Raw genomic sequence first — 22,578 nt, forward strand, 5'->3', positions numbered from 1 at the left:
GAACAGATTGGGGGGGGGCATAGAGAGTAGAGAGGATGGGGAGATTCCACAGTACAGCTAAACACCTTGAACTATTTAGCTGGATATACCCAGTAAATGTATCTCCCAAATTTAATTTCATTGGTTTATGGGCACCCTTGCCCAGCCTTTCCCCACGTCATGGAATAACATTGTCTCAGGAGCCACATAGCAACACATTCCCTCACACAGCTTTCACTTAGCCTTTTTCTTCTTCACTTGCCCTTTTCTTCCCTAAAGTATTCCCCTTCCTTCTTCTTACCTTCCAATTGCACGTATTATCTTAATGCTGATGTCATGTATTAAACTTGAAATTAACCTGGTTGATGGTTTCTGAAAGCCATGGCTTCTTTTATATCTCTGTTCATGATATGCCTCTGAATTTCACTTGTTTTCTCCTGGACACTTGAGGTCAATTCTTCATCCTGTTTCCCTGGATCACAAATTCTCACTTGGCTCAATACCTGTGCTAATACTAGCACAATTCTTGATTCTAACTCTGAACTTGGTACCCCTTGTTGTAAACATGACCTACAAGCTTCTGGTTCTGGGCATCTCCAGTTCTTCACTTTAATATCTCCTCTTATGTTTCATTAACCTTGTGCTCCTCAGCTGTAATTCTTTAAGCCTACATACCAGAAGGTGCTTTGTTATCATTGCTCCTGGTCGCATCCTTGAATTTGCCATGGCTAACCAAAGCAATGACTTGGGGCTTATAAAAATAGCCTCCCTTCAGTGTCCATGTTAGCCATTCCAAATTTATGACGAAATATACAGTCTACTTATCATTCACATATGACTACATTACCTTTCCAAAGTTTTGCTTGCGTCTACATAAATATTGGTAAACAAGATGCAGCTAAAATTCGGAACCAAAATACATCACTGTTTATTTCCAGAGTTTCTAAAGGGCTGGTGCAGTCTATTATTTCTGCAGGTTCTCATCTCAAACCACATAAAATTATTTCTGAAGAAGGATTGGACAATTAATCAACCTGGCAGTATAGAATTGCAGTAAGCTATTCAAATAAATCCTCTCCTTCTTTCTTCTTATCACTATTGGAAAAGAACCAATTAACATTCCTAAATATGTCATATTTTATAATTAAATAGCAACACATCTGATGCTTCCTGCTTCGTTACTGTTATAAAATATAGGGGTTGCTCGTGCGTAAGTTGCCGCCACTCCTGGCTAGGTTGCCTTGTTAAACCTTTTCTGTCTGGACAGCCCTTCACTTCGTGGCTGTTTCAGTCGCTAGCAGAATCCGTCAGTGGGCGTTTCTTAAACCTTTTCCAGCATAAAAGCTGTTTGACGCCAAGTCTCCTCCTACTCTCCCTGTGCGGAAGTCTTCTGCGCAGGGAGGGTGTGGGTAGCGGAGGACCCGTGCTCTCCCCGCTGGTCTTCGGCGAGGAATCCTGGAGCCCCCTCGCCGATTCCCCCATCTGCCCCCCTTTATCCCTGGTGTTACGCTGATTTCCTTCCCCAGCTGATGAGCTGCCTCTCTCCCTGCTGGGCCCTTCTCCAGCATCGCTTGGGAGCCTTGCCTCCGCCTCTGGCTCCGATATCAGTTCCCTGACAGTTACATAGAAAGTATCTAGCTTCTTCATGCTTACACAGACATTCCCAAGCACCTGCTATAGCATTTTAAATTGCCTGATCAGTTATCAATGTGCATTTATTTATTCACAACATGAGGTCATCTATTTTGTTAGACGTATATATGCAGTAAAAATTGAAATATCACTCTACATTTTATCACAATACACACTTGTTTTTACAATGCTAAACTCCAAGGCCCAATTTACTCAATACTTTTGTGGCGTAATAGCTTCTGCACAGCTATTTCCTGTGATAAACTTCTATACTAGATGGACTGCAGCCATTTTATGGATACTCTGGATTGCTTGGGTTTGCCCTGAACCTGCGGCATGCTCTATAAGAGACACCAGTGCAGTAATGATTATACCTGTGTTTTTTCCATGTTGCTGTCACAGAAACAGGGTGCAAACTGATGGCACAAAAATAGTTTGTGGGCACAGCCAGCACTGAACAGAGTTAGGTACAAATTATGAAGACCACTCTTAATTTAGTATGACTCAAAATTGTTTCCTCTGCAATGGATTTAACTGAATGAAATGCATTGGTCGGTAAGCTCCCATCGGCAGTGACCATTATTTATTTAAAATATTTTGAGCCCACACTTCTTCACTGCAAAGTAATCCAGGGACAGGGTGCTATAAAACAAGTTAAAAACAATAACCATCGGCACAATGATATAAAATGAGAACAGATACACACATAGCATAAAACAACAGGAATATGAGTTGCTACTATCTAGTTCTGAAAGCAATTTTGCACATTTTAGAGACATCTGTTTCATTTCTATGAAGATAGTTTCACAAACATCCACACAGAAGCAAGCTGACCACAAAAAACATAGTTCATGACACCAGAGATGGGGAATATCCCCCCTGTTTCCTGAGATTAGCAAAGCCCCCTTCTCACATTGATCATGTGAAGGGGTAATTGACATGAATATAGGATAGCAGGACCATGAGGGCACCATCCCCTATTTTGATGTAATGTTTTCCAGAAGCACTGATGAATCACACATTTCATTCATTCCTATTACACTTCATGGAATATGTTCGTCTCTATTAAAAAGAAGAGGAATGAAAGAAGTGAAAATAGTGTCAGTAATCTGCTTGAACTTTAAAGTCTGCTCTCTGATGTCCTGGCCATGTAAAAGATGTCTAATGCCAGCTTAGCTGTATACCTGAAAACTCCCTCTGGCTCAATTACAGTTACTAAAGATGGCTCAGTCACTTCAGGAGTCTCTGTCCACCCTCTGACAGTGCAAGTCAGCCTCCAACAAGGCACTTACCACCTTTCTTCTAATATGGCAGGTGATGGAGCTCTATTGCTTCCCCCGGGAGACTTTTTCACAACCTAATAAATCTCACGCTCCTTCCTCATGTTCTCTTTTACCTTTAAATTCCAGAGGCAGAGCCTGGGAAGGATCATAAAAAGAACCGCATCTCTCCTCCATTCCCCCCACCCCACCCCTTCCCGCAATTCATACAAAAGGAGACTGGAAAGTTATTGGAACCATAAGCTGTAGCCAAGAGGCAAAAGCTTGTTCAGGAAGGAGACAAATTAGGGTGAAAACAACTATCAGCACTGAAGCAAATGCTAGTTAGATTTATAAAAGTTTGCTTACACCCCAAGGGCAGTTGTACTTCCCAGTGCAATGTCAAGATGTCATGTACTCTGGTTTCCTCCATTTTCTGTTATTATTTTTACTATATTGTGGTTTGTTTTGCTCTTCAGATCTGCTCAAACCTCGGCATTTTTTTAATTAGAGCTCCTGTGACTCGATATGTTTACATGTTTAACATCTCATTTTGCAGGGAAAGGAAGAGGAGGAGATTCTGGCAATGTTCTCAGCCTCTTTCCATAGGGTGGCCTTCCAGATATATATATATATATATATATATATATATATATATATATATATCCTGTTTGTCCAGGCATAGATAGGGATGGTTGAAAGATACTGCTCCTGGCAACCTTTAAATTATGAGCTGTGAGGGTGTGTGGTTGTTTTTAAGTATTTCCTGATGTTCTTAATAGTTTTTGAATGCTCTAAATATGATATTATCTTATTTGAGTTTTACACCTGGAGGGCTGGAGGGTAACTGATTTATGGGCACAGGAACTGCTTGTCCTTCATCTTGCCAGGGTTTAAGCTCGGATTATTGGCCCTCATCCAGTCCACCCCTGCACTTTACGCCTAGCCCTGAGCCTGCCCAGCCACTCCATATTCAGATATTAAGAAGACATACAACTGTGTTTCATTAGTATATTGAGGACATATTGAGCTCCAAATCTCCTAATGACAGTTCCCAGCTGCTTCATATAGATGCTGAACAGCACTGGGGACAAAATAGTGGCATGCATCATCCCATAACATAAATGCCAAGGGAGTGAATAGCATTTCCCCAATGCTGCTCTCTGCACTTGAGCCTGACGGTAGGACAGGGACCAAGATAAAACAGTGATCCCAACACTCACCCCACAAAGCCAGTCCAAGAGGACTATTCATGTACAATGCAGTCACATGTACAAGAAGGAACCAGTCCATGTCATGTAGGCAAATATATATTGTTGTGTCATTTTGCTGCTGGGAATAGGGAATTGTATCATTGACCTCTGCTGGCATCTAGAGTTCCACATTTTTGGAGCTACCAGAGAGAATGCTTTCTTCTGGGCTGCCATCCCCATGAAATTTGTGCCAGGTCAAGTTCAGCTCAAAGTGGACATAATAAATATGCCAATACACTAGAAGAGTGAAGGAAGGAAAATCCAAAACAACTTTTCCCAGATTCTCTGAAGACATAGTTTGTGAGTACACAATTATCTTTCAAGGTTTTAATACAGGCACAAAAGGCAACATTTAACTCAAAAAACAGTGTTAATTGACATTGAATTAAGGTGCATACATATTTTTAACCCTTCTGAATGTATTGCATAGACCTCAAATCCAACATCAAGTATAAAAGGTGAAATCTCCATTGTGTCTAGTTCATCCGTGATTGCACCTTTTTATTCCTGATTATGAATTCTTGGGGTTGTATAATACACTGAGAAGTTTTTGAAATCTAATGAGAACACACTTCTGCCATTTCCCCCCAATTTAATGCCAAGATCCAGACATGATAGCAGCTGTTTGTATGTCAATGACAGGTAAGAAAAGGGCACAATAGGAATGATCAAAACCTAAAGCACTGGGGAGCTGGAGTCAAAATGTGCACACCTAGGTGCTAAATTCTCTGCATTATTTTGTACAGAAACCAAAAGCCCTGGGAATCCACAGCTGAAATAGTTACACACAATCCTTGGACTATGCTGTAGAACTTTGATCTGTGAGCATGCTTAGATCTTAGAATAAACCATCCCCAGATTTAAAAGTGATTTAAAATATATAGCAAAGATATTCCGCATTGCTAGGCAACATTTTTAAAATAAAAGTGCGGCTTTAGAATCTTTGTATTATTCATGTTGCATTATTTAAACTACTTTCACACCTGCAAATAAATGAAAGAGGAGAAAAATTGGCTCCTGACATTGGCACCTGAGACTTGAACAATAATTCCAAATAGCAACAGACTCCCAGTTATAAGTGCAAGAGTTGGCAATGTAGTTAATTCCTTGCCACAAGACAGATGGCTACCAGCAGGATCAGCACCTGGCTGGTTCATTAAGCATGCACCAACATATGGGGAAATGATAGCTAGGCCACCGTCAAAAATCTTGTGTCTTCACAGACACTTTAATCAGACGGCGAAGGGAAATAAAAGAGTAGCGGCGCTTTTCCCCATAGGAAGGATGAGATCAAGTGCCTTGATCTCATGCTCAAAGGAAACGGTGAATACAAATGGCAAAGTTGGAGTTGCAAGGTATTTTGCTGCAATTAGACATCTCATACCTTGTTGCTCCTGCAGCTGTCACTGTGTAGAACCTGCGACTCCTTCTGAAGAGGGATGGACATTGATAGGCACAGCGTGTTGCGAGATCCTTCTATTTTGTCACTGTATCAGGGAAGGGGAAGTTTAGTAGGAGAAACTGGGATATCGGGATCTGGAACATGGCATAAAAGGAGATTAGAAGACACCAGAAACAGTTCGTTCCAGATTTCTATATGATTTCCAGGCTCTTGTAAAAACTAGGTTCCAGGTAGATGACTGGATTTCTCTAGTTACATTCTGTAATTGTTTTCTGGGTTCCTCAGCCCAATGTTCAGTTTCACCATCCTTCTGTTCCTCCACAGAGACTTCCTAAAACTAATTCTGGATTGGCACATGTGCAGTTGGCCACTTCTTTCATTCCCATCCATTTGTTCCAGTCTCTCCTCAACACTGTGCTAACCAACTCACTGATGTGCACAAGTGAGCACTGAGGGAGCGCACTGTTCATGGGCAGGCAAGCATAAAATCAAATGAGAACACAAACAGATGAGAGCATGAAGACATCCGGATTTCTTTCCGTGCTGCACTTTAGCATCTATCAATGCTCATAAGCACTTGTTCTCTTTGGCAAGGAAGAGGGAAAACAGAAGACTGCAAAAAGTAGATTGACACAGCACAATTCTAATCATGTCTACTCAGAAGTTCTATGAATTCAATGGGGCTTAGTCCCAGGTCATTGGGCCTCAGCGTGCAACATAAATTGAGGTGTTTTGCTTTTTTTATTTGACCCACCTCCCTCCACTGCAAAGAAATACTGCTGCTTTTATCATTAGGTGGCCAATGTTTCTGACGATACTAAATTGTTCAGGGTCGTTAGAGATTGTGAAGAGCTCCAAAAGGACCTCTCCCAACTGAGTGAATGGGCAGTAAAATGGCAAATGAAATTAAATTTCGACAAGTGTAAAGTGATGCATGTTGGGGCAAAAAACCCCACTTAATTTCACCTATATGCTCATGAAGTCTGAACTGGCCATGGATGACCAAGAATGAGACCTTGGGGTTGTAGTAGATAAATGAAGACATTGACCCAGTGTGTGGCAGCAGTGAAAAAGGGAAAAAAATCCATGCCAGAGATCATTAGGAAAGGAACTGAAAATAAAACTGCCAAAATACACTAACTGATTTTGATATTTATTTATTTATCTGAGCCATGAACTTCATCAGATGATGAAGTGGATGATCTAGTGGATAACTATGATCTGACTGGGACATGAATCTGGAGGTGGTGTGCGTGAGATCTGTCCATATTAAAATTCACAAAGATTGAGTTCATTAGGAAATCTTAGCTGGAAATCTGATAGTACATTGGCCATTACAATGAAGACTATGGAACCAGGTAAGAATCTGAGGCTCACTGGACCAGGTAAACCCTATTGGCCCTTATGTCACCTGACAACTGACACATCTTTCTCTCTCTCTCTCTCTGGACCTGGAAAAGATGCATTTGTGGCAGCTCCAAAGCACACTGGATAGTAGACCACCAGCCCCAGTCCCCATTTGATTATCTCCCACTGTGGCATCAATAATAAGATGCATGGGGCTGGTGGACACAGGTGCTGATCACATATCATTTATGTGCAAAGGCTTCGTTAACTGCATGCCCTTAAGCAAAATGTCAGAAATGTCTCCTGATGCAACTGTAGCCTTTGGGAACCTGATTACAGGTTTTAGGCAAAACAATTCAAGACAGAGTACAATAGTCTGAAAGTAATTTAGTCCCGTTTCTTTCATTCTGTGCATCAACATTCTTCTCACCGCTGTGCCATTTTCCTTTCTGCCTGTGGTGGTCCCCTGTTCTTAAGCCCAGAGCTGCACAGAATGTTATTCTAATGCTGCATCTGGGATGAGCGTTTGCTGTGGGGTGGGAAAGGATGGAGGGGTGGGTATTGTTTTGCTGATTTACTTGGTTTTATCCTGTATTTTATTCTGTGAACCACCCTCCTGACATCTCATGATGACGGGCTTGTATAGAAATCCAATAAATAAAAACAAAACAAAAACACTTTTAATTGTGATAAAATAGCTTTTTAAATAATTCTGTATAGTGCCACTCCGCCACCTCACTCAATTTGCTGCATAGAATCATAGAATCATAGAGTTGGAAGAGACCACAAGGGCCATCGAGTCCAACCCCCTGCCAAGCAGGAATCAATGGATTTTAAAAGAAGGATAATTCCTCCAGTGATTCCTACCTGGATTTAGTATAAGCAGGAATGGGCAGTAGGAGGCGTGATGCTGTGCACCTGGATTCCCAGAACAGCTGTTGCTGCCGCTTACTGGGAAAAGCAGGGGAGAGGCAGCAGGACATCAGCATTCTGCTCCCACATAGCACTGGTCTTCCCATCATCTTGTCTCTCTCTCTAATGGCAAGCAGCAAGGACATCATTGCCATGAAATGAGGTATACAGTGGTGGTCCTCCACACTGGTCCCTCCATTTAGGTAATGAACGGGATGCTATTGCAATGCTCTGTAGCCAACAAAAGCATACGCACCTAAAGACACCGCTGAGAACAAGAGAGACTAAATAGGAGTGAGCAGTGCTATAAAAGAGGTGCCGGAACTCACCAGGAATGCCTCCCTTGTTCTCTTATAATGACAATCGTGCCCACTCGAGAGGTGTCAGAACTGAGTTCCAGTGAGTTCTGGCTGGGTGGGGGGGGGGGGCCCTGATGCTTACCAGATCAGTTATATGGGTGTTCCTAGTCAACTGGGAATCAAACAGAAAGCAGAATGACATCGCAACGCTGCATAACCATAGCAGATCCAGCCACAGGATGACATCCGTAAGGACAAGCAGGCTCAGCTGACAGTGATGGAAATGTTTCCCGAAGCAACAAACACTTTGAAAGCAATCATCAAATAGCCCACTGAAGGGCGTGCAATATATTTTTTTAATGCCCTATGACAGGTTAACAAAACAAGGTGGTCCATTCTATTTGCATTCCGTGCAGAAGTGATTCTCTAAGTTATCTTGACCGGGGCAAGATGGCGCCAAGGTAAGGCGTGCTTATCAGAGCTCTGCATATTCCCTTTCAATTATATGATGGGGGTTTTGCTTTGCTGGCTTCTTCCCCCCCCCCCATTTTCTTCTTTTTAAAATTCCTCTTATCCAAGGTAAGGTTGTTTTATGTGTTCGGGCAACCCCAGGAATTTGCACCATAGAACTTTGTGAAGCCAGCATGACAAATTAGTTTTAACGAAGCCTAACAGCCTTGCAGCCACTGCCCTGCTTTCCTATTGGCTATATCTCCATATTTTTAAGATTTATTGTAAGGACTTTTAACTTTCAAAACCTTTTAATCTGTTAAAATCCTTTTTAATTCCTTTGACACACACCCCTATATTTTAAACAAATGGAAAGAGAGGGGAAATTGCTGTTGCTGAAGAGACTACGTTGAAATAATGCCCCATTTGGTTTTTTGGTTTTTATCTTTTTAGCCTCCTTTATATTACCTTCATGTCCACAAAGTAGCTGTAGATCAATCTGAACTGAATGAGACTGTGGATTTGGAACTCAACCAATTGATCCAAGAAGTACAGCTTGGCTGATACATGTAGAATTCCAGAAATGAGAAGAGCAAAAAGACCCAGGTGTCCCGATATGGATAGTGATTCACGGTCTTTATTTCTCAAGCAGAGTAACTTATTTTCTATTTCAGAATATTTCTACATCATTGGTTTTGACGGACATGGGTAGAAAATGTAGATTTTACATTCAGTTGAATCATACAACACATCCTCCATGAATGGCGAAATATATAGTAACCACCAAAAACAGAGTGTCATGGTCACCAAATTCCAGCATTCACTTAACTGTTTCTTGTAGGAGCTGCATCAAAAACTTTATGCTAGTTACTCTTTATACAGAGATTCAATTATTTCAATTAATCTAATTGTATGATGGATACGCAATGTGAATTGGAGGTTCAGGGAGGGGAAATTAATGCTGTATTCATGTTAAATCTGAGAATTATTTATCTTCCGTTACAGGAAGATATCTAAGCGGGTGAGAACGTTTAACCTTACAAAACCCCTAATTTCTCATATTAGCATTCACTAAGCCATAGAGATTAGACACTCATGATAATGAATGGCAATCTTCATAATGTCTGTTATCAAGCATTGCTACTGGTTCAGAATTCTAAACAATTAACCCATAAGGGTGGCCTGTAAACATATTCTAGGACCACACCAAATATGCAGCTTCAGCTCTGAAGTAGGAAAATAGAATCATAGAATCACAGAATTGTAGAGTTGGAAGGGACATCAAGGGTCGTCTAGTCCAACCACCTGCAGTGCAGGAATAGATATTTTGGAGTGGGGGATGGGAATCATACACACATATACACATTTTTCAACCCTGATTCAAATCATTGCAAAATTCACTTCTCCACCTCTCATTAGCTCTTCATGCTTACATTCCCTATATCCCATCTGTTCCTTTCCTCAAGCTCTTTTCTCCTTCACCTAGCCATGGTTTCATGTTTTCCAGTCCACTGCTTAATGTTCACCTTTCCTTAGTTGCCTTGCTTCTGGACTCCCTCTCTCGTACTAATCCATTCTTATCATGGCTATCTCCATCTCTCTGCATCTTAGGATAACTCAGCAATGGTTTGTATCTCTCCGCAAACCCAAATCATTTTCTCTTCTACAAATGAATGAATCCATTGCTATGGAAAAAGAGGTGGAGCTTGGAAAATCCTTCACAGGGTTTTTAGCAGACTTCCTGGAGCTAGTGTGGTGTAGTGGTTAAGAGAGGTAGACTCATTCGCGTCTCCACTCCTCCACATGCAGCTGCTGGGTGACCTTGGGCTAGTCACACTTCTTTGAAGTCTCTCAGCCCCACTCACCTCACAGAGTGTTTTTTGTGGAGGAGGAAGGGAAATGTTAGCCACTTTGAGACTCCTTCAGGTAGTGATAAGGTGGGATATCAAATCCAAACTCTTCTTCTCAAGATGTTGTTGGGCTACAACTTCCAGCATCCCTGATGATCGACCACACGCTTCTGATGGGAGTTGGAGTATGGTTACCAGATTTTTTTTCAATTAATCCGGGGACACTTTTTTTTTTTTTAGCTGAGTAGCAACAGGGAGTCAGTAGTGGGGATGGTGAGGCAAAAGACCCTGGGCCCAAGCACACATGCATATTGTATAAAGGTGCAAAGCCCTTCTTTCACACCCCGTGAAACATAAATGTGCAGAGCTTTTTGAAAACTGGGCAACGGCCGCCTGTCCACGACTCCCGAGCCTCCCTGATCAGTCAGAATTTGTCCCTGGACAGATTTGCAAATCCGGGGACTGTCCCCAGGAACCGGGGACGTCTGGTAACCTTAAGTTGGAGTCAAACAACATCTGCAGGGCGCCATGTTGAGGAAAACAAATTTGAGTACAGAAAGTGGTCATTTTTGTCCTTATGCATCTGAATGTTTTTAAACAGGTATGTCTATGTTTTTAGCACTGTTCATGAGTTCAAACAGTGCATGTGGACATAAAGAATTGTGGATGGAGCTGAGTATGCCAGCTCTGACCCCAGCAATTATATTTCTGACCTTCTTGGATTGCAGAGGAAGTTCTGAAGGGAATTCTTCACACACCTGTGGACCCTCCTGCCATGAAATTGGTTTTATCTCTTGTCTTTTTACCAGAAGAAGAATGCTGTGTACATATTTGCCGAGAGAAATTATGCCCGTGCAAGTGTTGACCTACCTACTTTGTGTCTCTTTTTCCATGGAACCAACCAGGCAATTATATTGTATAGCACACAGAATATTCCACATGGCAGCCATTAGCAGCGAACACGGCTTATGGGAAGCAGGCATGCCATACTCTCTGGGAAGTTGCTCTGAATAAACAGGCAGCTGCATTTTAAATAAACTCGCTTCCTGTGTGATCCTTCAGTTCCCAATACATCTAGCAATGATGCCAGAGGCTCAGATAACAATAGCAAGGCAAAGTTTGCATTCCAAAGGATATATACAATAGCTCACATAAAAATAGCCCAACCAATTGTTCACAGTTTGGGAGAAGAGAGCATGAAGCACCTGCTTGGATTAGTCAAAGGAAGAGCAATTGATTTCTCCTACCACAACGGCTTAATTCTGGAATGGAACTACTGGGGGGGGGGGCGCACACATAGTAAGTTTTTCACCAATTTAATTCCTAAACACAAACACAGGGCCAATAGAACCTTATCTTAAGAGACAGAAAAGTCACACACACATAACTCAATTTTCATCTCAGTTCATTCTGAGAACTATAATAGAACATAGCTGCAACCAGAATGATGATGATGATGATGATGATGATGATAAAAAGCTGTAATTCAATATTGACTTTAGGGGAACATGAAACAATAGCAGTTGGTTCCAAGCATTTAGACAAGCCAATCACTTTATGCAGCAGTACTATATCAATAAAAATTCATGCAACTGACACACTTGGGATATTTACAACCTCAGTGTGATACACATCATTCCACACTGGCGTGTGTAGGGGGGTGGACTGGAACATTTGCACATTCCTTTCTTGAAATGAGAAGGATGAAGTCTGTATCAAAATAGTTAAAGTATTTTCATGTTTTAGTTAGAAAATTGATATCCATTTAAGGTTTTTTGTTTTTACAAAAACCTTATTTATTTATTACTTTCAATAGGTGGCAGTACATTCCAACATGGAAAAGTGGAATGTGATAAGGAGTGGAAAACAGAGCGTTGCGTTGATGGAACACAATAAGATCCATGAAGTCCAACATTCTGCTTCAGACCTTTTGAAAACCTTTAGAGCACAAACTAACTTTTGCAACAGAGAAGTCATTAAAAATTGCCCTTCCCAATATCTAACACTACTCGAGGGATCCCATCTACCACTTGATTTTGCACAAAAAAGAGAGGTGAAGACAAAGCTCAGATACATTGCCTCTCCATTCATATGGCATTTGGGAGACCCGTTTTCAAATTCTTACTCATCCATGATGAAGAAAAGGAATGTCACTCCTTGGCAGAGCACATGTTCTAGGATGAAAAGTTCTAGGTTCAATCCCCACTATCTCCAGGTAGGACAGGGAAAGAGCCCAGCCTGAAACCTTGAAGAGTTTATGCCAGTCGGTGTAGTTGATACTGTGATAGATAAATCATCTGACTCAGTATAAGGAAGCTTCATTGTTTGAGGTTGGGAGACTGGTTTTTGCACAGCAGTCCAGTGAGCCCACTACAGAAGCTGAATTTCAACCCTTCCCTCTCATTCATAATACACCAAGCAAGAAAAAGCCTTCGAAGTTAGGAAACTTTATATGTCCTGCCCATAATGATATGGCCCACATATCATTAAATTTCTAGCGTAGTGGGTAAGGTCTCAATAGACTTGCGACTGCATACCTCAATGGACTTCATGGAGAGCTACAGCCACCTAATGAGTTTTTAAAAACCTGAGTAATGAAGACTATAATGTATAACTTGCAGGTTTGGGAGAAATTAATCAAAAGAGGAAAAGTTTTTATGAAATACTGTCAAAAGTCTCCATATTTCAAAGCTATGGTAAGATTAACATTAAAAGACAAGCGGTAATTTGTCTTGGCAAATTGACAAACCAGAGGCTTATCATCTGATTTTCCTAGGCTTGGACCTAACAGCTTCAGCCTCAAAGAGCACTTTCCTTTGTCAAGATGTTCACCTACTACAAAATGATGTTATTATGAAAAAGCAGACAGCGACTATATTTCAGTCCATTTTTATCTCCTTCTGGCTGTTAAAACTTGGGAAACCAAATGGCATCAGCCATAACACACTGCTCAGAGCCTTCCTTATTAACCAATTTGGGAGATGTGTAGAAAGCCCTTATAACAGGGTTCATTAACTGGAATATGTGGCAATAAATGTCCCCTGTCATAACACCCTAGCATAAAAGATGCCTTCCCAGCAATATGAGAGCTTGCACCTATTTGTGGAAAACCCATTGTGGAGCCTTCAGAGGGCTCTGGGATCTTCAGAGTGGCGGGAACGAGTTTAATTATGACTTCTGTGACTTTACATGTTGGTTATGGTATTGGCTAGAAGAACATGGAGAACCAGTACTCCTTAATAGGCACATATGGATTTTTTAAAAGAGGGAGGAAGAGGGAGAGAGATTGAAATGAAAATGGTGTAAAGATTCAGATACTTGTTAACAACCCATTTGTGCAAATGTCTATTTTTTATAAATGCACTTTTCTTGCATAGGTAGATGCTGCTCGAATGAGCTGAAATGAAGATCATTAAAAGAGCCACTACTAGGGATGAACTGACTTTTAGTAAGTTTTGATTGATTTCTTTGTCGTAGGAATTTTCCCTCTAGAGAAGGTACCAGTTTTTTATGAAAATGAAGGGAGCCTATATGAATCTCTCTCTCTCTCTCTCTCTCTCTCTCTCTCTCTCTCTCTCTCTTCCAGGCAGTTGTGGAATAATAATAATAATAATAATAATAATAATAATAATAATAGGAAGTACAGACTATTAGTCTGTGGTATGAAGAACCTTGATGAGTGAAAAGCACTTACCAGCAACTTTGTGGACACCACTATAAGATGCTTGAAATTGCGGGGTGTCTGTTTGAAAAATGCTCACTACAGGGCTATGGACATCTTATGCTGTATGCAGATAAAATGAATCTGCACACATGAAAGCATGTTTGGGTTAATGGTTGTATGTGTATATGACAAACCTAGACAGCATCTAAAAAGCAGAGACATCACCTTGCCGACAAAGGTCCATATAGTTAAAGCTATGGTTTTCCCAGTAGTGATGTATGGAAGTGAGAGCTGGACCATAAAGAAGGCTGATCGCCGAAGAATTGATGCTTTTGAATTATGGTGCTGGAGGAGACTCTTGAGAGTCCCATGGACTGCAAGAAGATCAAACCTATCCGTTCTTAAGGAAATCAGCCCTGAGTGCTCACTGGAAGGACAGATCGTGAAGCTGAGGCTCCAAGACTTTGGCCACCTCATGAGAAGAGAAGACTCCCTGGAAAAGACCCTGATGTTGGGAAAGATTGAGGGCACAAGGAGAAGGGGATGACAGAGGACGAGATGGTTGGACAGTGTTCTCAAAGCTACCAACATGAGTTTGACCAAGCAAGCTGCAGGAGGCAGTGGAAGACAGGAGTGCCTGGTGTGCTCTGGTCCATGGGGTCAGGAAGAGTTGGACATGACTAAACGACTAAACAACAACAAATGTGCTGGATGTAAAAGCCAGGACATAGACTGAACTCCTCAAAAATGTGGAATAAAGCAATGTAATCTCCTTGTTGCATATCACTGTCCTTGGCAGTGGTGTGTGGTCATTTTTTTCATAGGGGAACAGTTAGGGCCAGAGGCACCAGCTTGGGAGGGCGATTGGGTGGGACAACATTCCATGTGTGACGTCACAACATCCTGATGTCATATGTACGAGCATCGCACCTTCCTCCTTAAGCCAGACAGAAACTTCCCAGGCTTTGGGAAGGAGGCGCCAGTTCTCTGACAGGATGCTGAAGCCATGGTGCCTCCTTCCCAAAGCCAGGCAGGCTTTGGAAAGGAGGTGGGATGACTTTTGGACCCTTTAGGGACTAGACTAGTTCACCTAGTCCACTAACTGCAAGCTGCTGGTCCCTGGAGTGCATGGACTGACTTATACCTTATACTGTGTAGAGCAGTCCTGACTTGCACCTTTGAACACCTTTTGGCAGACTGTGACGTTCTGATCCTACGGATTGTTTTGGACATAGCAATGAAGATACCTTCATTTCTACATTTTGTGGGTGTTGCAAGATCTTCTTGTCTGAAGGGACTCATATCAAGGGAATTTGCTACTTGGGACATGATAATCTCATGACTCTCTCAAGGCAAATCTTAAAAAATATAAACACCGACAACTGGTAAACACTGGTCTTCGAGCGCTCCAATCGGAGAACAGCCTTTACCAAAGGTGTCAGGGGTTTTGAAGATGCTCGAACTCAGGATGAAAGGGAGAAACATGCTAAGAGGAAGGCACGCTTGGCAAACCCTCACCCTGATCAACTCCAACTCGGAAACCTATGACCCCACTGTGGAAGGACATGTGGATCCAGAATTGGCCTCCACAGTCACTTACGGACTCACTGCTAAAACCATGATTATGGAAGACAATATTACTCAGCTACGAGTGATCACCAAAGAAGATAAAATGCACGAGTGCCTTGAAGTTCATCAAGGGCTGTATGGGCTTTCAATGATGAGTCTCTCCCTCCTGCTCCATGATGTTGAACAGCTAACTTATCTGATCAAGTTGTAAGGATAAAAGGAGACAAGACTGCAATGCATCCTGAACTCCTAGGGCAGAGTCAGAAAGAATTGTGAAAATATTTGAACACTCGAAACATTGTGTCAAAGCAAGGTCTTGTTATTTATTGTTAAAACATATCATTCTATAATATTTAAGCAGTTTTGATTGAGAGGTGCCCTGTGTAGATATGAGAAGCCTTGACATAGGTGCCCAAAACAAACAAAAATAGTCTCAGAAATGCCCATATGAAAAATAAGTAGTCATTTATTTTCATAGGGACAAACGCCATGGCAGCAATTGTTACTGCAGATAAAAGAACCCTACTAGATTATACTGGCAATTCCAGCTAACCCAAATGCATGTCGAAGGCCAAGGAAATCAACACCCCTTAAGCTATTATGCTTACTCGACCATATTGTTATAATCAACTTTTTTTCCAGATATAGCTGAATAAGCCAAGATTTATTAGACACCTTCAGCAAGAAGCTTGGGGGGAGCAATCTTTAAATAACATTTACAAGTGTAAATGTCAAGACCAGAACAAATACATGCTGTAACCACTATCTCTATCTGAGGTAATTTCAGAATAACTCCTACACAGCATTTTGATGTAAATGATGCCCTTGAGGGCTGTCAAAAATATTGATGACATTTCCCTATACATTGTGAAGTGCGTGCATAGCCCTCAATGCACTCACTATCCTTATGGAGTTAGTGACCATTATGCTGTATTCCACTGTACAGTAAATAACCTTTCAGGTGAAAAATAACAGCTGTGCCAAGATAGATTGAATTGGTCGCCATTGCAGCTCTCAGAATGCATAACAGACTATAGGCGCTTGAGCAAAATAGATTTGCTAGTCTGGGAGCTAACGGTCAATCAATAACAGCATGTGTTATGAAAATTTTGTGTATGTATTTTACATACATGCAGGAGTTTCAGGTTGTTGTTTTTTTTTAAAAAAAGCAAAAACAAAAAGTTAACCTCTAAAAGTCTGGTAATTCTTCCAGATACCCACTACATAGGTCATTCTAATCTTTTAAGAGATAAATCCAGATAAAGAGAAGAGTGATGCAATATGGTTTGTTCTCCCCACATGAATGAGACATAGTAAGCCTGAAAGTATTGAGGGGTGGGATTATCATGGCATATTACACTACATGTTTAGAACTATTTGTGGTCCTGCAGCCTGCCCCGTGAGCTCCTGCTCGTGATCAGGACAGGAGTGTAATTTCAGTTCAGATCTTCTGAAGTTCAGGGTATCAGGGAGCATCAGTGGGAGCTGTTGCCTGACACCTGCAAACAAGGAAAGACCTGCCTCCATCATTGGCTGAGTGAGATACAGCTGCCCAGCTGCACTCCATTGTTTGACTGGGAGCTGTTGCCTAGAATGCAGAGGTTGAGGGACAAGATCGGGAAAGACCAATGCTTGATTTCAATTTGAATCTAAGGCTGTGACTATGGGAGAAGCAAGACCTCTTCGGGTGTTAATGCTGTGTGGCCCTCCATCATAGGCTCAGGTTATATATATGTGTGTAAATAAACCATATATCATAAAGATACCACAGTCTCCACTGTCCCTCATTCCAAGGAAACTGAACCCTGGGTATATGCTTTGAACCCCTGGAATTTTGCACTGCTTGGAGACTAGGGAGGCATGCATCAATATTATGGGTGACTTACAGCATTTATTAGTCTCTCTCTTACTCTGCTGTTGTTTTGTTTTCCAACTTTTAGGAGAACATATTCTATTTTAAAATGTTGAATCTGCTAAATCCAACCTTGCTCTCTGCTATTGTGCACTGTTCGCCAGGACAAACAAACACACAAACAAACATCTGTGCATAGCAAGTGTAACATACATTCTTCAGCAGCTTCCATTGTAATCTATTTGAATTTACACCCTAGGTGGCCAAAACAGAAAATCCATCTGTTTTAGAATTGCTTCCTCCAAAATAAATTGGTAAGTAAGCCAACTAGCAAACTAAGTTAAAACCTCTGCCTGAAACAAACAAACAAATGCTCCCCCCCCCCCAAAAAAAATCAGGTCTGTGGTGTGCTATTTGTTTGGATTTATGTGAACGCTGGGAAGCACTTTGAACTGGTGATTAAATCATTATAAATATCACAGCATGCTTCCCACTGTCCCAAGAGGTAGAGCTGTAGAGTTTAATTTCCTGTGGAAGAGAGAGCACTGAAACACCAATGCCATTGTAATATCGGTATTTTTACAGACATGAAAAGCAGGTTAAAGTGGTACCTAGTGGGCTCCTCTAGCAGGCAGCAAGTCATTGATATTGCATCATTCCCCAGCAGCATTGACCCTTGCAGCTTTCATGCTGCTTCTAAGCATGATCAGTGAGATCTGCAGTAGATCAGTGAGATCTGCAGGACCATCAAGAGGCAGGTAAAGTGTGTACAGATGTACCCAGCCTGCAGCCATTTGGTAGGAGAACCTTCAGAATTCTCCACTGGTGGAGCTCTCACATGGGGAGTGTAATGCAAAGTCAGGTTATTGGGTACCAGTATAACAAGTTCTGGGACGTGGGTGGTGCTGTGGGTTAAACCACAGAGCCTAGGACTTGCCGATCAGATGGTTGGCGGTTCGAATCCCCGCAACAGGGTGAGCTCCCGTTGCTCGGTCCCTGCCCCTGCCAACCTAGCAGTTTGAAAGCACGTCAAAGTCAAGTAGATAAATAGGTACCGCTCCGGCGGGAAGGTAAACGGCGTTTCTGTGTGCTGCTCTGGTTCACTAGAAGTGGCTTAGTCATGCTGGCCACATGACCCGGAAGCTGTACGTCGGCTCCCTCGGCCAATAAAGCGAGATGAGTGCTGCAACCCCAGAGTCGGTCACGACTGGACCTAATGGTCAGGGGTCCCTTTACCTTTAAACAAGTTCTAGGGCACCATATTTTACTGTCGAGCAGAGGAGCAAGGAGGCAGTGGGATCTCTCTGCATGCAGCCAGTAATTTACTGAACCAGCCTGAAATCTGAAATGAGACAGTCCAGCAACAGTACCACGGATTTTCCTGATCTTGTTTCTGCAATGAAATACCCCATTAAACATTACACTTCAGAACAAGCGCATTCCTGCACTAGCACAGCCTTTTGTCACTTAAGTTTTTTTTAAATACTTTCTCTGATGTTTGCCATTCCTGCCATGTATATTTTTCTATTTGAATGCTTTTATTGTCGGGTTTTCCATTGTTCTCACTAAATACTGTAAATTTCCATTGGATCTTATTGGTGAAGTGTGTTTTTTAAATAAAAAAAATCAAATAAATAAGCAGAACATAAAACTAAAGTCCATGCCACACAACATGATGACATTAAGCTTGGTACCCTAGAATTCTTTTCCATTTTAAATTATGCCTATCCAAAAAGTCACTCAGAAAATGAGGTGCAGTGTGTAAGGCAAGGCAGTGCTATGTTTGGGAGAAAATGAGATTGGCCATTTATTGGAATGGTCTGTGCACTGGGCACGACTATCATTCCTACTGCCGCCCCCATTCATGGCAGCTCTATTAAGACGAAAAATGTCTGAGATCTCTTTGGTCTATGCGACATAGCCAAGGAGCAGAGGTGCAAGAAAAATACTTTAATAAAAATGGCACCATTACCGAGTTTTCAATTTGAGCTTCAGTTATCCACTGGTGGCTTTTACTAGACACAAGTCTGTTTTCTTCTGTAATAGGAAATGGCAGGAAAGTGGGATATCTGCCGTGTATTGCAGCATTGATATACTTCTGAATATTGTTAACACATAGTCTGCTGAGAGAGATGAACAGAGGGCAATTGTGGTTGGGGAAGAGAAGAGAGATGCACTGTTAAATGATTAAGAGTGACACCATCATATTAATGTTTGGTCAGAAGTAAGATATTGGAGGAAACTGATTTTCCAGACCTATTTCAGTTGGTGCTTAGGCCTGGTTTATGCGCAGAAACGGCTTTGTTCACCTTGTATGATTACCTCTGTAAAGAGAGAGGCAGCAGAAATATGTCCATTTTAATTCCCCTCAATCTCTTAGTGGCTTTCAATACCATTCACTACGGTATCCTTCTGGAGCAACTGTCTGAGTTGGACTGGCACTGTTTTGCGTTGGTTATGGTCCTACCTGGATGGTCATTTCCAGAGGGTGATGTATTGGGAGTGTTATTTGGCCCCGTCAAGCCTTCAATGTGGAGCTTCTTAGTGTTCAATGTTATCCCCTATATTGTTTAACATCTACATGAAACTGCTGAGTGGGGTCATCTGGAGTTTTGGGGTACGTTGTTAGCGATATGTTGATGACACACAGCTCTTCTCCTTTACGAGTGTGGCAGTGGAAGTGCTGGACTGGGTCTTGCCTCAATAATGGACTGGAAGAGAGCCAACAAACTGAAGCTCAGTCCAGATAACACTGATGCACTCTAGTGGGTTGTTCTCTAGACAGATGGGTGGGATGTTGCCTGCTCTTGATAGGGTTACACTCCCTCTGAAGGAGCAGGTACATTACTTGGGGGCACTCTTGGATCATCTGCTGTCAGTTGAGGCTCAGGTGGCCTCGGTGGTGTGGAGTGCCTTCACTAAGCTTTGGCCAAGCTGCACTGCCATCTGGACAGGGAAAACCTAACTTCCATTGTCTATGCTCTACCAACTTCTAGGTTATATTATATGTGGAGTTGCTTCTGAAGATGGTTCAGGAACTTCAGCTGGTGCAGAATTTGGCAGCCAGGTTGCTCACTCAGGAAAGACTTTTTGAATATATAACACTCATCCTGGCCTGACTGCACAGGCTGCCAATCAGTTTCTGGGCCCAATTCAAAGTGATGGTTTTGACCTATAAAGCCTTCAATGGCTCAGGACTGCAATACTTCCAGGACCGTCTCTTGCCCTTTTAATCAGTCTGGACCCTGTGATCATCATCCGAGGCCCTTCTTCGTATGCCCTCTCCACAAGAGGTCAGGAGGGTGGCAACATGAGAACAGACCTTTTCTGCGGTGGCTCCCAATTGGTGGAATGTTCTCCCCAGGGAGACTCACCTGGCACCATCTATATATATCTTTAGGCACCAGGCAAAAATATTTCTCTAGGCATTTAGCAGATTAAAAAAAATTCAGTGGTCTTTTAAATGTGTTTGTGGGAGAAGTTTGGAGTTCTTTTGTTATGTATTTTGTGTTCTCATTTTGTACTTTTATGTTGTAAAATGCCCTGTGATATTCAGATGAAGGGTGGTGTACAAATTTATACAACAGCAACAGCAACAGGAAGTATATATAGGACTGCAGCTTTAGGAGGTAATTCTGCACTCACTAACTTGAGAATAACACCCATTGAACACTGTGGGAATTACTTAACTAACATACTTAAGACTGGGCTCCATATCATCTTTCGTTTCTAGGGTCAGCATTTGACTTTTATCTTACTTGACAGCTAGTCTGTGATAGCATTGATTATTTTAATTCATTTTTCCAATGTAAAATAATTCAACCAATCCTTCAGTGGGCTGCACAGAATATGGAAGGGGCAGAAGTGACATCAATTCATGTCAAATTAGTTTGCAAAGTGGGTATGAGTATGAGAGAGACAGATCACATGGTTCCTACAGACCCAAATCCACATATGCCAATACTGAAGTGGCCTAAAATTAGGATTGCCGAAGAGCTGCAATTTCCTGTTTCCAAAGTGACAACTGCATATTTGACGTTGATAATTGGTCTCAGCAGGCAATAGTTTTGCAAACAAATTCCATGGATTTCACCCTCCCCTGGTCAAAAAAAAAAGGGGGGAGGGGGGAGAAGACGAGTTCTATACCATTTCGTCAATTGCGCTGCAGCAATTCAGAGCACCATTAGGTGTGGGCTCTTAACATATCCAATTGCCTAGTCTGTTCTTTTGAACGGGGAACAATGAGAGATAGTCTGGCATGATGCACAATAGCCTGCTCTGGGCATCAAATGGGCAGTTGTGTATAATATACACAATAGATTGCAATCACAATTCAGGAACTGCAAGACTCCTGTCAGTGTGGTGAAGACTGCACATCCCCTTTTGTAGATCAGTGCAACCCTCCAGCCCCAATACAATGCTAGCATCCAGGATGTTGAAAATATGAAAGATTTAATACACCTGGGCTTAAAAAGCAAATTGAAGGATTATTATTTTTTGACTGCAGCTAGAATGACCAAATGTAAAGGAGGACAGGATCCCTGTATCTTGACTAAATGTATAGAGAAGATGATTTTGTAAGATTTTTCACCATTATGTGACAAGCTATTTCTGCCAAAAAAAAAATCTTTTTCTACACAACTCTTCATGGCCTTTCTCTCTAATTTGTATCCACTTGCCCTGTTGGTACAAAGATGGCTCCTGCTAACTACCATATTCTTTAGCCATAAAGATACCGTAATTTAGGTTAAATGAAGACAGGGTCAGAACAGATGCAGATAATTACACTACAGAAGGGTCCATTATTTGGTGCAAGTGTTATTCTATTGAGCCCTATTGAAATTGAGCCCTGTTTGATATGGTCTAACTTGCTATTATAGTCACCATGAATTTGTAATGGATGAAGTAATTCTCTAAAGGAGCCCAAAGTTGCAGAGCAGAGCACGTGCACCAGTGTTTTTGGCATATAAAGGCTTGGAAGTATTCCAGCAGAGGGGATTGTTGTGACTCCAACTGTTCCTTTTGTTTTCAGAAAGGTGAATTCAAAAGAAATGATAGTTCTTTCTTGAGATGAAGATTTGCGCCAGCCAGTGTACTGTTATGAAGGAAA

At 41.8% G+C, this 22,578-nt stretch overlaps 1 long non-coding RNA gene across 4 annotated transcripts in view; it reads right to left on the reverse strand.

The window, feature by feature from the left end:
* The window catches only part of LOC308475865, a 57,284-nt gene that overhangs the window by 19,999 nt on the left and 14,707 nt on the right, over positions 1 to 22,578 (reverse strand). The window contains exon 3 of one of the 4 annotated variants that reach the window (XR_013985438.1): positions 5,514 to 5,610. The exons of the other annotated variants lie outside the window; for them this stretch is intronic. This is a non-coding gene — a long non-coding RNA (uncharacterized lncRNA). Of the gene's footprint in view, positions 1 to 5,513; positions 5,611 to 22,578 lie in introns of those variants that run through there. 4 annotated transcript variants of the gene reach the window in all.

The sequence above is a fragment of the Podarcis pityusensis genome (assembly GCF_964106645.2).
Source record: "Podarcis pityusensis genome assembly, chromosome: 4".
NCBI lineage: Eukaryota > Metazoa > Chordata > Lepidosauria > Squamata > Lacertidae > Podarcis > Podarcis pityusensis.